Here is a 10,601-nt window from a genome sequence, read left to right on the forward strand (position 1 = left end):
CATCATCATGATCTCCATCATCGTGTCTTCATGAAGTTGTCACGCCAACGATTACTTCTACTTCTATGGCTAACGTGTTTAGCAATAAAGTAAAGTAATTTACATGGCGTTATTCAATGACACGCAGGTCATACAAAAAATAAAGACAACTCCTATGGCTCCTGCCGGTTGTCATACTCATCGACATGCAAGTCGTGATTCCTATTATAAGAACATGATCAATCTCATACATCACATATATCTCATTCATCACATCCTTTTGGCCATATCACATCACAAGGCATATGCTGCAAAAACAAGTTAGACGTCCTCTAATTGTTGTTGCAAGTTTTTACGTGGCTTCTATAGGTTTCTAGCAAGAACGTTTCTTACCTACGTCAAACCACAACGTGATATGCCAATTTCTATTTACCCTTCATAAGGACCCTTTTCATCGAATCCGTTCCGACTAAATTGGGAGAGACAGACACCCGCTAGCCACCTGATGCAACTAGTGCATGTCAGTCGGTGGAACCTGTCTCACGTAAGCGTATGTGTAAGGTCGGTCCGGGCCGCTTCATCCCACAATACCGCCGAAACAAGATAAGACTAGTATTGGCAAGAAAAATTGCCAACATCTACGCCCACAACTGCTTTGTGTTCTACTCATGCATAGAAACTACGCATAGGCCTGGCTCATGATGCCACTGTTGGGGATCGTAGCAGAAATTTAAAATTTTCTACGCATCACCAAGATCCATCTATGGAGTTTACTAGCAACGAGAAGGAAGGAGTGCATCTACATACCCTTGTAGATCGCGAGCGGAAGCGTTCAAGTGAACGGGGTTGATGGAGTCGTACTCGTCGTGATCCAAATCACCGATGACCGAGCGCCGAACGGACGGCACCTCCGCGTTCAACACACGTACGGAGCAGCGACGTCTCCTCCTTCTTGATCCAGCAAGGGGGAAGGAGAGGTTGATGGAGATCCAGCAGCACGACAGCGTGGTGGTGGAAGTAGCGGGGATCCCGGCAGGGCTTCGCCAAGCGCAAGCGGGAGGGAGAGGTGTCACGGGAGGGAGAGGGAGGCTCCAGGGGCTGTGGTGCGGCTGCCCTCCCTCCCCCCCACTATTTATAGGGGTCCTGGGGGGGCGCCGGCCCCCTGGAGATCCCATATGAGGGGGGCGGCGGCCAAGGAGGTGGCTTGCCCCCCCAAGCCAAGTGGGGCGCCCCCCACCCCCAGGGTTTCCAACCCTAGGCGCAGGGGAGGCCCAAGGGGGGCGCACCAGCCCACCAGTGGCTGGTTCCCCTCCCCACTTCAGCCCATGGGGCCCTCCAGGGCAGGTGGCCCCATCCGGTGGACCCCCGGGACCCTTCCGGTGGTCCCGGTACAATACCGGTAACCCCCGAAACTTTCCCGGTGGCCGAAACTGGACTTCCTATATATAATTCTTCACCTCCGGACCATTCCGGAACTCCTCGTGACGTCCGGGATCTCATCCAGGACTCCGAACAACTTTTGGGTTTCCGCATACTAATATCTCTACAACCCTAGCGTCACCGAACCTTAAGTGTGTAGACCCTACGGGTTCGGGAGACATGCAGACATGACCGATACGACTCTCCGGTCAATAACCAACAGCGGGATCTGGATACCCATGTTGGCTCCCACATGTTCCACGATGATCTCATCGGGTGAACCACGATGTCGAGGATTCAATCAATCCCGTATACAATTCCCTTTGTCAATCGGTACGTTACTTGCCCGAGATTCGATCGTCGGTATCCCAATACCTCGTTCAATCTCGTTACCGGCAAGTCACTTTACTCGTACCATAATGCATGATCCCGTGACCAGACACTTGGTCACATTGAGCTCATTATGATGATGCATTACCGAGTGGGCTCAAAGATACCTCTCCGTCATACGGAGTGACAAATCCCAGTCTCGATCCATGTCAACCCAACAGACACTTTCAGAGATACCTGTAGTGTACCTTTATAGTCACCTAGTTACGTTGTGACGTTTGGTACACCCAAAGCACTCTTACGGCATCCGGGAGTTACACGATCTCATGGTCTAAGGAAAAGATACTTGACATTGGAAAAGCTCTAGCAAACGAACTACACGATCTTTGCGCTATGCTTAGGATTGGGTCTTGTCCATCACATCATTCTCCTAATGATGTGATCCCGTTATCAATGACATCCAATGTCCATAGTCAGGAAACCATGACTATCTGTTGATCAACGAGCTAGTCAACTAGAGGCTCACTAGGGACATGTTGTGGTCTATGTATTCACACATGTATTACGATTTCCGGATAACACAATTATAGCATGAACAATAGACAATTATCATGAACAAAGAAATATAATAATAACCATTTTATTATTGCCTCTAGGGCATATTTCCAACAGTCTCCCACTTGCACTAGAGTCAATAATCTAGTTACATTGTGATGAATCGAACACCCATAGAGTTCTGGTGTTGATCATGTTTTGCTCTAGGGAGAGGTTTAGTCAACGGATCTGCTACATTCAGGTCCGTATGTACTTTACAAATATCTATGTCTCCATTTTGAACACTTTCACGAATGGAGTTCAAGCGACGCTTGATATGCCTGGTCTTCCTGTGAAACCTGGGCTCCTTGGCAAGGGCAATAGCTCCAGTGTTGTCACAGAAGAGAGTCATTGGGCCCGACGCATTGGGAATCACCCCTAGGTCGGTAATGAACTCCTTTATCCAGATTGCTTCCTGTGCTGCCTCTGAGGCCGCCATGTACTCCGCTTCACATGTAGATCCCGCCACGACGCTTTGCTTGCAACTGCACCAGCGTACTGCCCCTCCATTCAAAATATACACGTATCCGGTTTGTGACTTAGAGTCATCCAGATCTGTGTCGAAGCTAGCGTCGACGTAACCCTTTACGACGAGCTCTTCGTCACCTCCATATACGAGAAACATATCCTTAGTCCTCTTTAGGTACTTCAGGATATTCTTGACCGCTGTCCAGTGTTCCATGCCGGGATTACTTTGGTACCTTCCTACCAAACTTACGGCAAGGTTTACATCAGGTTTGGTACACAGCATGGCATACATAATAGACCCTATGGCCGAGGCATAGGGGATGACACTCATCTTTTCTCTATCTTCTGCCGTGGTCGGGCATTGAGCCGTGCTCAATTGCACACCTTGCAATACAGGCAAGAACCCCTTCTTGGACTGATCCATATTGAACTTCTTCAATATCTTGTCAAGGTATGTACTCTGTGAAAGACCAATGAGGCGTCTTGATCTATCTCTACAGATCTTCATGCCTAATATATAAGCAGCTTCTCCAAGGTCCTTCATTGAAAAACATTCATTCAAGTAGGCCTTTATACTTTCCAAGAATTCTATATCATTTCCCATCAATAGTATGTCATCCACATATAATATGAGAAATGCTACAGAGCTCCCACTCACTTTCTTGTAAACACAGGCTTCTCCATAAGTCTGTGTAAACCCAAACGCTTTGATCATCTCATCAAATCGAATGTTCCAACTCCGAGATGCTTGCACCAGCCCATAGATGGAGCGCTGGAGCTTGCATACCTTGTTAGCATTCTTAGGATCGACAAAACCTTCCGGATGCATCATATACAATTCTTCCTTAAGAAAGCCGTTAAGGAATGCCGTTTTGACGTCCATTTGCCATATCTCATAATCATAGAATGCGGCAATTGCTAACATGATTCGGACGGACTTCAGCTTCGCTACGGGTGAGAAAGTCTCATCGTAGTCAACCCCTTGAACTTGTCGATTAACCCTTAGCGACAAGTCGAGCCTTATAGATGGTCACGTTACCATCCGCGTCTGTCTTCTTCTTAAAGATCCATTTATTTTCTATGGCTCGCCGATCATCGGGCAAGTCAGTCAAAGTCCAGACTTCGTTTTCATACATGGATCCTATCTCGGATTGCATGGCTTCTAGCCATTTGTTGGAATCCGGGCCCGCCATCGCTTCTTCATAGTTCGAAGGTTCACCGTTGTCTAACAACAAGATTTCCAGGACAGGGTTGCCGTACCACTCTGGTGCGGAACGTATCCTTGTGGACCTACGAAGTTCAGCAGTAACTTGATCCGAAGCTTCATGATCATCATCATTAACTTCCTCCCCAGTCGGTGTAGGCACCACAGGAACATCTTCCCGCGCTGCGCTACTTTCCGGTTCGGAAGGGGTGACTATCACCTCATCAAGTTCCACTTTCCTCCCACTCAATTCTTTCGAGAGAAACTCTTTCGCCAGAAAGGACCCGTTCTTGGAAACAAAGATTTTGCCTTTGGATCTGAGGTAGAAGGTATACCCAATGGTTTCCTTAGGGTATCCTATGAAGACGCATTTTTCCGACTTGGGTTCGAGCTTTTCAGGTTGAAGTTTCTTGACATAAGCATCGCATCCCCAAACTTTTGGAAACGACAACTTAGGTTTCTTCCCAAACCATAATTCATACGGTGTCGTCTCAACGGATTTCGACGGAGCCCTATTTAAAGTGAATGCGGCAGTCTCTAAAGCATAGCCCCAAAATGAGAGCGGTAGATCGGTAAGAGACATCATAGATCGCACCATATCCAATAGAGTGCGATTACGACGTTCGGACACACCATTTCGCTGAGGTGTTCCAGGCAGCGTGAGTTGTGAAACTATTCCACATTTCCTTAAGTTTGTGCCAAATTCGTGACTCAAATATTCCCCTCCATGATCTGATCGTAAGAACTTTATTTTCCTGTCACGTTGATTCTCAACCTCACTCTGAAATTCCTTGAACCTTTCAAAGGTCTCAGACTTGTGTTTCATTAGGTAGACATACCCATATCTACTTAAGTCATCAGTGAGAGTGAGAACATAACGATAGCCTCCGCGAGCCTCAACACTCATTGGACCGCACACATCGGTATGTATGATTTCCAATAAGTTGGTTGCTCGCTCCATTGTTCCGGAGAACGGAGTCTTGGTCATCTTACCCATGAGGCATGGTTCGCACGTGTCAAATGATTCGTAATCAAGAGACTACAAAAGTCCATCTGCATGGAGCTTCTTCATGCGTTTGACACCAATGTTACCAAGGCGGCAGTGCCACAAGTATGTGGGACTATCGTTATCAACTTTACATCTTTTGGTATTCACACTATGAATATGTGTAACATCACGTTCGAGATTCATTAAGAATAAGCCATTGACCAGCGGGGCATGACCATAAAACATATCTCTCATATAAATAGAACAACCATTATTCTCAGATTTAAATGAGTAGCCATCTCGAATTAAACGAGATCCTGATACAATGTTCATGCTCAAAGCTGGCACTAAATAACAATTATTGAGGTTTAAAACTAATCCCGTAGGTAAATGTAGAGGTAGCATGCCGACGGCGATCACATCGACCTTGGAACCATTCCCGACGCGCAACGTCACCTCGTCCTTCGCCAGTCTCCGCTTATTTCGCAGCTCCTGTTTTGAGTTACAAATATGAGCAACCGCACCGGTATCAAATACCCAGGAGCTACTACGAGTACTGGTATGGTACACATCAATTACATGTATATCACATATACCTTTGGTGTTGCCGGCCTTCTTGTCCGCTAACTATTTGGGGCAGTTCCGCTTGTAGTGACCACTTTCCTTGCAATAAAAGCACTCAGTCTCAGGCTTGGGTCCATTCTTTGGCTTCTTCCCGGCAACTGCCTTACCGGGCGCGGCAAGTCCCTTGCCGTCCTTCTTGAAGTTCTTCTTACCCTTGCCTTTCTTGAACTTAGTGGTTTTATTCACCATCAACACTTGATGTTCCTTTCTGATCTCCACCTCCGCTGATTTCAGCATTGAATATACCTCAGGAATGGTCTTTTCCATCCCCTGCATATTGAAGTTCATCACAAAGCTCTTTTAGCTCGGTGGAAGCGACTGAAGGATTCTGTCAATGACCGCGTCATCCGGGAGATTAACTCCCAGCTGAGTCAAACGGTTGTGCAACCCAGACATTTTGAGTATGTGCTCACTGACAGAACTGTTTTCCTCCATCTTACAACTGAAGAACTTGTCGGAGACTTCATATCTCTCGACCCGGGCATGAGCTTGGAAAACCATTTTCAGCTCTTCGAACATCTCATATGCTCCGTGTCGCTCAAAACGCTTTTGGAGCCCCGGTTCTAAGCTGTAAAGCATGCCGCACTGAACGAGGGAGTAATCATCAGCACGTGACTGCCAAGCGTTCATAACGTCTTGGTTCTCTGGGATTGGTGCTTCACCTAGCGGTGCTTCTAGGACATAATCTTTCTTGGCAGCTATGAGGATGATCCTCAGGTTCTGGACCGAGTCCGTATAGTTGCTGCCATCATCTTTCAGCTTGGTTTTCTCTAGGAACGCGGTGAAGTTGAGGGCAACGTGGGCCATTTGATCTACAAGACATATTGTAAATATTTATAGACTAAGTTCATGATAATTAAGTTCATCTAATCAAAATATTCAATGAACTCCCACTCAGATAGACATCCCTCTAGTCATCTAAGTGAAACATGATCCGAGTCAACTAGGCCGTGTCCGATCATCACGTGAGACGGACTAGTCAATATCGGTGAACTTCTTCATGTTGATCGTATCTTCTATACGACTCATGCTCGACCTTTCGGTCTTCCGTGTTCCGAGGCCATGTCTGTACATGCTAGGCTCGTTAAGTCAACCTAAGTGTATTGCGTGTGTTCTGAGGCCATGTCTGTACATGCTAGGCTCGTCAACACCCGTTGTATGCGAACGTTAGAATCTATCACACCCGATCATCACGTGGTGCTTCGAAACAACGAACCTTCGCAACGGTGCACAGTTAGGGGAACACTTTCTTGAAATTATTATAAGGGATCATCTTACTTACTACCGTCGTTCTAAGCAAATAAGATGTAAAACATGATAAACTTCACATGCAATCAAATAGTGACATGATATGGCCAATATCATTTTGCTCCTTTGATCTCCATCTTTGGGGCGCCATGATCATCTTCGTCACCGGCATGACACCATGATCTCCATCATCATGATATCCATCATCGTGTCTTCATGAAGTTGTCACGCCAACGATTACTTCTACTTCTATGGCTAACGTGTTTAGCAATAAAGTAAAGTAATTTACATGGCGTTATTCAATGACACGCAGGTCATACAAAAAATAAAGACAACTCCTATGGCTCCTGCCGGTTGTCATACTCATCGACATGCAAGTCGTGATTCCTATTATAAGAACATGATCAATCTCATACATCACATATATCTCATTCATCACATCCTTTTGGCCATATCACATCACAAGGCATATGCTGCAAAAACAAGTTAGACGTCCTCTAATTGTTGTTGCAAGTTTTTACGTGGCTTCTATAGGTTTCTAGCAAGAACGTTTCTTACCTACGTCAAACCACAACGTGATATGCCAATTTCTATTTACCCTTCATAAGGACCCTTTTCATCGAATCCGTTCCGACTAAAGTGGGAGAGACAGACACCCGCTAGCCACCTGATGCAACTAGTGCATGTCAGTCGGTGGAACCTGTCTCACGTAAGCGTATGTGTAAGGTCAGTCCGGGCCGCTTCATCCCACAATACCGCCGAAACAAGATAAGACTAGTATTGGCAAGAAAAATTGCCAACATCTACGCCCACAACTGCTTTGTGTTTTACTCATGCATAGAAACTACGCATAGGCCTGGCTCATGATGCCACTGTTGGGGATCGTAGCAGAAATTTAAAATTTTCTATGCATCACCAAGATCCATCTATGGAGTGTACTAGCAACGAGAAGGAAGGAGTGCATCTACATACCCTTGTAGATCGCGAGCGGAAGCGTTCAAGTGAATGGGGTTGATGGAGTCGTACTCGTCGTGATCCAAATCACCGATGACCGAGCGCCGAATGGACGGCACCTCCGCGTTCAACACACGTACGGAGCAGCGACGTCTCCTCCTTCTTGATCCAGCAAGGGGGGAGGAGAGGTTGATGGAGATCCAGCAGCACGACGGCGTGGTGGTGGAAGTAGCGGGGATCCCGGCAGGGCTTCGCCAAGCGCAAGCGGGAGGGAGAGGTGTCACGGGAGGGAGAGGGAGGCGCCAGGGGCTGTGGTGCGGCTGCCCTCCCTCCCCCCCACTATTTATAGGGGTCCTGGGGGGCGCCGGCCCACTGAAGATCCCATATGAGGGGGGGCGGCGGCCAAGGGGGTGGCTTGCCCCCCAAGCCAAGTGGGGCGCCCCCCACCCCCAGGGTTTCCAACCCTAGGCGCAGGGGAGGCCCAAGGGGGGCGCACCAGCCCACCAGTGGCTGGTTCCCCTCCCCACTTCAGCCCATGGGTCCCTCCAGGGCAGGTGGCCCCATCCGGTGGACCCCCGGGACCCTTCCGGTGGTCCCGGTACAATACCGGTAACCCCCGAAACTTTCCCGGTGGCCGAAACTAGACTTCCTATATATAATTCTTCACCTCCGGACCATTCCGGAACTCCTCGTGACGTCCGGGATCTCATCCAGGACTCCGAACAACTTTCGGGTTTCCGCATACTAATATCTCTACAACCCTAGCGTCACCGAACCTTAAGTGTGTAGACCCTACGGGTTCGGGAGACATGCAGACATGACCGATACGACTCTCCGGTCAATAACCAACAGCGGGATCTGGATACCCATGTTGGCTCCCACATGTTCCACGATGATCTCATCGGGTGAACCACGATGTCGAGGATTCAATCAATCCCGTATACAATTCCCTTTGTCAATCGGTACGTTACTTGCCCGAGATTCGATCGTCGGTATCCCAATACCTCGTTCAATCTCGTTACCGGCAAGTCACTTTACTCGTACCATAATGCATGATCCCGTGACCAGACACTTGGTCACATTGAGCTCATTATGATGATGCATTACCGAGTGGGCCCAGAGATACCTCTCCGTCATACGGAGTGACAAATCCCAGTCTCGATCCGTGTCAACCCAACAGACACTTTCAGAGATACCTGTAGTGTACCTTTATATTCACCCAGTTACGTTGTGACGTTTGGTACACCCAAAGCACTCTTACGGCATCCGGGAGTTACACGATCTCATGGTCTAAGGAAAAGATACTTGACATTGGAAAAGCTCTAGCAAACGAACTACACGATCTTTGCGCTATGCTTAGGATTGGGTCTTGTCCATCACATCATTCTCCTAATGATGTGATCCCGTTATCAATGACATCCAATGTCCATAGTCAGGAAACCATGACTATCTGTTGATCAACGAGCTAGTCAACTAGAGGCTCACTAGGGACATGTTGTGGTCTATGTATTCACACATGTATTACGATTTCCGGATAACACAATTATAGCATGAACAATAGACAATTATCATGAACAAAGAAATATAATAATAACCATTTTATTATTGCCTCTAGGGCATATTTCCAACAGCTTTGTTGCCAGTGTAAAAAACATGTCCATTTTGAAGATCAATTGGGGATATGCCTGTTTGAGCAATTGTCAGGATTGAAGATCAATTTTAACAAAAGTGAATTGTTCTGTTTGGGAGAGCCAAAGATATATGCTCAGTAAAAGGTTGTACACTCTTTCGGTTGAGACCGAAGGTACGTGGGTACAGATTTTGCGTAATAAGTGCCTGCAACCTAAGACATTGGCCCAGGTTACCGTAAGACCCAATGATTTGAAGGAAATATGCCCTAGAGGCAATAATAAAGTTGTTATTTTATATTTCCATATTCATGATAAAAGTTTATTATTCATGCTAGAATTGTATTGATCAGAAACTTAAATACATGCGTGAATACATAAACAAATACCGTGTCCCTAGTAAGCCTCTACTAGACTAGCTAGTTGATCAAAGATGGTTAAGATTTCCTAACCATAGACATGTGTTGTCATTTGATAACGGGATCATATCATTAGGAGAATGATGTGATGGACAAGACCCATCCGTTAGCTTAGCATATTGATCGTTCAGTTTATTGCTATTGCTTTATTAATGTCAAATACATATGAGATTATGCAACTCCCGGATACCGGAGGAATACCTTGTGTGCTATCAAATGTCACAACATAACTGGTTTATCATAAAGAGGCTCTACAGGTCTCTCCGAAGGTGTTTGTTGAGCTGGCATAGATCAAGATTAGGATTTGTCACTCTGAGTATCGGAGAGGTATCTCTGGGCTCCCTCGGTAATATACATCATAAGAAGCCTTGCAAGCAAAGTGACTAATGAGTTAGTTGCAAGATGATGTATTACAGAACGAGTAAAGAGACTTGCCGGTAATGAGATTGAACCAGGTATGAAGATACCGATGATCGAATCTTGAGCAAGTAACATACCGATGGACAAATGGAATTACGTATGTTGTCATAAGGTTTGACCGATAAAGATCTTCGTAGAATATGTGGAGCCAATATGGGCATCCAAGTTTCTCTATTGGTTATTGACCGGAGAGGTGTCTCGGTCATGTCTACATAGTTCTCGAACCCGTAGGGTCCGCATGCTTAACGTTCGTTGACGATATAGTGTTATATGAGTTATATGATTTGGTGACCGAATGTTGTTCGGAGTCCCTGATGAGATCACGG

The sequence above is a fragment of the Aegilops tauschii genome, chromosome 6 (genome assembly GCF_002575655.3).
Source record: "Aegilops tauschii subsp. strangulata cultivar AL8/78 chromosome 6, Aet v6.0, whole genome shotgun sequence".
NCBI lineage: Eukaryota > Viridiplantae > Streptophyta > Magnoliopsida > Poales > Poaceae > Aegilops > Aegilops tauschii.